Source organism: Globicephala melas, chromosome 1 (genome assembly GCF_963455315.2).
Source record: "Globicephala melas chromosome 1, mGloMel1.2, whole genome shotgun sequence".
Classification (NCBI taxonomy): domain Eukaryota; kingdom Metazoa; phylum Chordata; class Mammalia; order Artiodactyla; family Delphinidae; genus Globicephala; species Globicephala melas.
In genome coordinates this window covers 3,244,197-3,250,196 of record NC_083314.1, presented here as the reverse complement: position 1 = coordinate 3,250,196, position 6,000 = coordinate 3,244,197, and positions in this window count along the sequence as shown.

Genomic DNA, 6,000 nt, shown 5'->3' with positions numbered 1-6,000 from the left:
CCAATTTTTATTTAATATGTATGACCTAATTTTAAAAATCAATTCACAGGTAGACTACCCTAAGTGCAAACAGTTCAACCAGACTTGCTCACATTCAAAGAAAATCTTGATCCGTGGTTTTTTTCTCTGTGGTTATTTTTGAAGTATTTGAGTTTGGGGATTAACATACACACTACTATATTCAAAATAAACAACAAGAACCTGCTGTATAGCACAGGGAACTATATTCAGTATCTTGTAATAACCTATAGTGGAAAAGAATATGAAAAAATATATATATGTATATATAACCGAATCACTTTGATGTATACCTGAAACTAACACAACATTGTAAATCAACTATACTTCAATTAAAAAAAAACACTCTACTAAATCCTCATTATTTGAGTCAGCTGATTTTAAGTTATAGTGCATGGTTAGTCAAAAGAGCCCATTCCTTATTCACCAGAAAACTGTGAGTCTTCTCAGAGAAACTTAGTCACTTATTACCTCTCAGAATTTAAGGAAGTTTATCTATATTGCTGAGCACTTATCTTTTCAGTTTTGAAAGGGAAGTTATAATACGAACTTTGAAATATTTTGGCCAGTTAAAAAAGATTATACATAGACGTAATCTAGTGAAATTAAAAGGTAAATAAATAGTAGCTACTGTAAGTAAAAATATGTACATTTGTTTCTTTGTCTTAACATTACTAAAATTTATTAAAAACTGATTTTCAAATGTTATGTACCTACAGTCCTAAATCTACCTCCCTTTTGCATTTCGTTAGGGTTTGCACGCTATTTCATGTATAGGGTTATATTTCAAATAGTGCCAAGTGTTCATATGATTTTACTGTGTCAATTACACAAACTTTTAATATTTGAAAAAGTTATTTTTAATAAAAATATCATTTTCAAAAAGTTTATATTATTTCAAAAGTTGGACTGCTATTTGTTCATAATGTTTCCAATTATTATAAATAACCATTCAGTTCTCATTGAGATATGAATGAATCTTCATCTATCTACTGGTAGAGATAAGAAATATGAATGTGTTTTGAGAAGAAATACACCATGCTGTTTGAGATTATAGTAACTGATTTTGAGTCTATAACATCCGAGAATATACAAATGAATAGATCTCTGTCAAGACATAAACAGATACGATTCTAACTGACTTGAGGTTCAGTATGAAACATGACTGAATCTAATTATGTGGTTTTGCGTAAATTGTGACCATGCTGCTGTAACTGTTTTTGATGATGAGGTTGCCTGAAATATTCCAGGTTTTTAAACTAGAGGGGTAAGAAGGAAAAGGTAATGAGTCTTCTTTAAAGAGATGGCTGTGCTGAACTCAGTTTTTATCTGTCAGCCAAGGCATTTCCAAGCACTCTAAATTTTGGTTAACATAGGCTAAAGGTACTGAACTAGAAGAAATTCTATACTGAGACACTTACTATAGGAATGAGTGTCCTTGCATATACATTATTAGAAAATAAAATTGATGGACCCACTGCACTGTTGAAGTGAACACACTAATGCAAAGTCTTAACGGCACATGCCAATATAGGAAGAAGCACTGAAACAGCAAAGGTGGCCACATCATACCAGCATTTCTGGTTTGGATGGTATGATGAATGGTTTTCTGGAGAGAAAAAGAGAGAGAGAGAGAGAGAGAAGAATTTGAAAAAGGTATTTTGTAGCAGCACTGTTTACAATACCCAGGACATGGAAGCAACCTAAATGTCCATCAACAGATGAATGGATAAAGAAAATGTGGTATATAAACATATATATACGTAATATGTGTGTGTATATATATATGCATATATATACATGTATATATACACAATATATGCATACACATTGTACATATATATTTATATATATACACACAATGGAATGTTACTCATAAAAAAATGAAATAATGCCATTTACAGTGACATGGATAGACCTAGAGATTATCATGCTAGGTGAAGTAAGTCAGACAGAGAAAGACAAATACCATATGATTCTGCTTATATATGGACTCTAAAGAAAACTGATATAAATGAACTTATTTACCAAACAGAAATAGACCAGCACACATAGAAAATAAACTTACCAATGAAAGAAATTAAAGATAATACAAACAGATGGAGAGATATATCATGTTCTTTGATTGGAAGAATCAACATTGTGAAAATGACTATACTACCCAAAGCAATCTACAGGTTCAATGCAATCCCTATAGAACTACCAATGGCAGTTTTCACAGAACTAGAACAAAAAATTTCACAATTTGTAGGGAAACACAAAAGACCCCAAATAGCCAAAGCAATCTTGAGAAAGAAAAACAGAGCTGGAGGAATCAGGCTCCCTGACTTCAGACTATATTACAAAGCTACAGTAATCAAGACAGTATGGTACTGGCACAAAAGCAGAAATATGGATCAATGGAACAGGATAGAAAGCCCAGAGATAAACCCACGCACATATGGTCACCTTATCTTTGATAAAGGAGGCAAGAATATACAATGGAGAAAAGACAGCCTCTTCAATAAGTGGTGCTGGGAAAACTGGACAGCTGCATGTAAAAGAATGAAATTTGAAACTCCCTAACACCATACACAAAAATAAGCTCAAAATGGATTAAAAACCTAAATGTAAGGCCAGACACTATAAAACTCTTAGAGGAAAACATAGGCAGAACACTCCATGACATAAATCACAGCAAGACCCTTTTTGACCCACCTCCTAGAGAAATAGAAATAAAAATAAGCAAATGGGACCTAATGAAACTTAAAAGCTTTTGCACAGCAAAGGAAAACATAAACAAGATGAAATGACAACCCTAAGAATGGGAGAAAATATTTGCAAATGAGGCAACTGACAAAGGATTAATCTCCAAAATTTACAAGCAGCTCATGCAGCTCAATATCAAAAAAACAAACAACCCAATCCAAAAACGGGCAGAAGACCTAACTAGACATTTCTCCAAAGAAGATATACAGATTGCCAACAAACACATGAAAGGATGCTCAACATCATTAATCATTAGAGAAATGTAAATCAAAACTACAATGAGGTATCACCTCACACCAGTCAGAATGGCCATCATCCAAAACTCTAGAAACAATAAATGCTGGAGAGGGTGTGGAGAAAAGGGAACTCTCTTGCACTGTTGGTGGGAATGTAAATGATACAGCCACTATGGAGAACAGTATGGAGGTTCCTTAAAAAAAACTAAAAATAGAACTAGCATATGATCGAGCAATCCCACTACTGGGCATATACCCTGAGAAAACCATAATTCAAGGAGAGTCTTGTACCACAATGTACATTTGCAGCTCTATTTACAATAGCCAGGACATGGAAGCAACTTAAGTGTCCATCAACAGATGAATGGATAAAGAAGATGTAGCACATATATACAATGGAATGTTACTCAGCCATGAAAAGAAATGAAATTGAGCTATTTGTAGTGAGGTGGATGGACCTAGAGTCTGTCATACAGAGTGAAGTAAGTCAGAAAGAGAAAAACAAATACTGTATGCTAACACATACATATGGAAACCAAAAAAAAAAAAAAAAAAAGTTCTGAAGAACCTAGGGGCAGGACAGGAATAAAGACGCAGTTGTAGAGAATGGACTTGAGGACACAGGGAGGAGGAAGTGTAAGCTTGGATAAAGTGAGAGAATGGCATGGGCTTATATATACTACCAAATGTAAAATAGATAGCTCGTGGGAAGCAGCCTCATAGCACAGGGAGATCAGCTCATTTCTATGTGACCACCTAGAGGTGTGGGATAGGGAGGGTGGGAGGGAGACGCAGGAGGGAGGAGATATGGGGATATATTTATATGTATAACTGATTCACTTTGTTATAAAGCAGAAACTAACACACCATTGTAAAGCAATTACACTCCAATAAGGATGTTTAAGAAAAAAAAAGAAAAGAAAAGAAACTTACCAAAGTGGAAAGGCAGGGGAGGGATAAAATAGGAGTTTAAGATCAACATATACAAACTACTATATATAAAATAGATAAAAACAAGGTCCACTGTATAGCACAGGGAACTAAATCCAATATTTTGTAATAACCTATAAGGGAAAAGAATCTGAAAAATAATATATATATGATACATATTTATAATATATATAATTGAATCATTTTGCTGTACACCTGAAATTAACACAACATTGTAAATCAACTATACCTCAATTAAAAAAAATGATATTTTGTTCATTGCCAAAATATTTAAAGATGAATTACACATAGATTGGAACCTAATTTTCAGAATATGACAGCGTATGGAGCATTCCCTGAATGCTCAGTTCAACCTTTGATAATGAATTAGAAAAGTCGACATCATTTCTGAGGTAAGAGCGGGACTCACTAGAGAAATTTGTGAATGACAGAGGACACTCTAGTTCATCATTTGGCCAACCACTGAGTCACCAGCTGTCACTCCAGCCAGCTCGTGTAGAGGCTGATGAGTGTGCCTTGGGTTATCACAACAGGAGCGGCGAGAACAGGCACCACAAGGACAGGGTCTCTTGAGACAGAATCCATTCTGACAACCACTTGATCTTTTAGGAAAATAGAGGCTGAAATAATTTGGGTAACACTCATATATTTAGCCATTCATTATTTTTAATGACATGTTAATCAATGTGCAATGAGGAAAGTAGTATAAAAGGAGATTGAACTCACCACACTTAAATTATTCAGCTCAATGTCTGGTGAGTAGTCCATCTTTTTTCAGTTAATTTTCCCACAGAGCTCTTCCAAGAAAGCCTACTCATATCTAAAAGGTTCTTGAAGGTTACTTTTAATTTCCACCCTTGACGGAACTACTTTTGGCAATCAAAGACTTCCTATAGCTGAAAAACCTGAAGGTACTCTTAAAGACACAAAAATGCTCCACAGCAGAGTAACTACAAACACTGCTGAGTATTTGTATATTTGGGGAAGGATGAGATAATGTGAGAAAGTCAGGATAGCCTTTGCAGACATCTGCCTAAGTTAATATTTGCCATGGTTATCTTTATCCATGCATACAAATTTATTACACAATGCATATTATATTTAGGGCATAGTATGACAGTTCAAATATTTTGGGAATATGGAAGAATCACATACAAGAAATACATTATAAATTCTATATTTAGTATTACTCCACATTCATACTTCATACTGTGGTTTTTCTGTGATATTTATATCAATAAATATATGTGTGTATGTACAAATACATAGGTCAAAGGAAAAATGTCCAAATATGTACATCTCTTAGCTATAGTTTCCTCCAAAGACTTTATAAATATTCTCTAGTTATATTGTACAAAATGTTTATACAAAGAATCATTTCCTTTTTTTTTTCAGAGGATAAAAATTAGGAATTGAAATTCTCCTGTTTAAAAAGTGTAGTAGCACTTTCTTATTGTTGAGTTTTGCCTTGAATGCATCCTTTTCCTTGTCAAGAGTTTTGTAATTGCCTCATAGGTATTCAAATACAATGAAACATGGTTTAGGTGTCTCATCATTTAAAATAGAAACACTGACAGGAAATGTTAGTTTATATGATTTGTAATAAAACATAGTTTGTGATAATAACATTTTAAATTAGAATCTGATAAGTTCATAATTTTTAGACCCTTGTTCAATATTGCTTTCAAAGCCAGAATGTGTAGGATGGACAAACTCAGTGTGTGGTTAATGTCACAGTGATAGAAGAACTTAGATTAACAGAGTTTAGGTTAATTAATTTAGAGTTAATCATATATGTGAGTATATGTGTGTGGAGGAATATAGATCTAGATTGGTCTATCTATCTGTCTATTTCTCTGGTGATTAATCAGAGATGGCAATATCAGATCAGCCATATCCTGGCTAGTCGCTTATCTCCTGTGTCACTTAATCACAGGAAATGTCTCACATGGGAAAGACATAGTGGATGGAATAATTTAAATCTGCTCAGATAACTGTTTATAGGAACCCTTTTCTGCATTTTTGTGTCTGGGTATACTTTCTATTT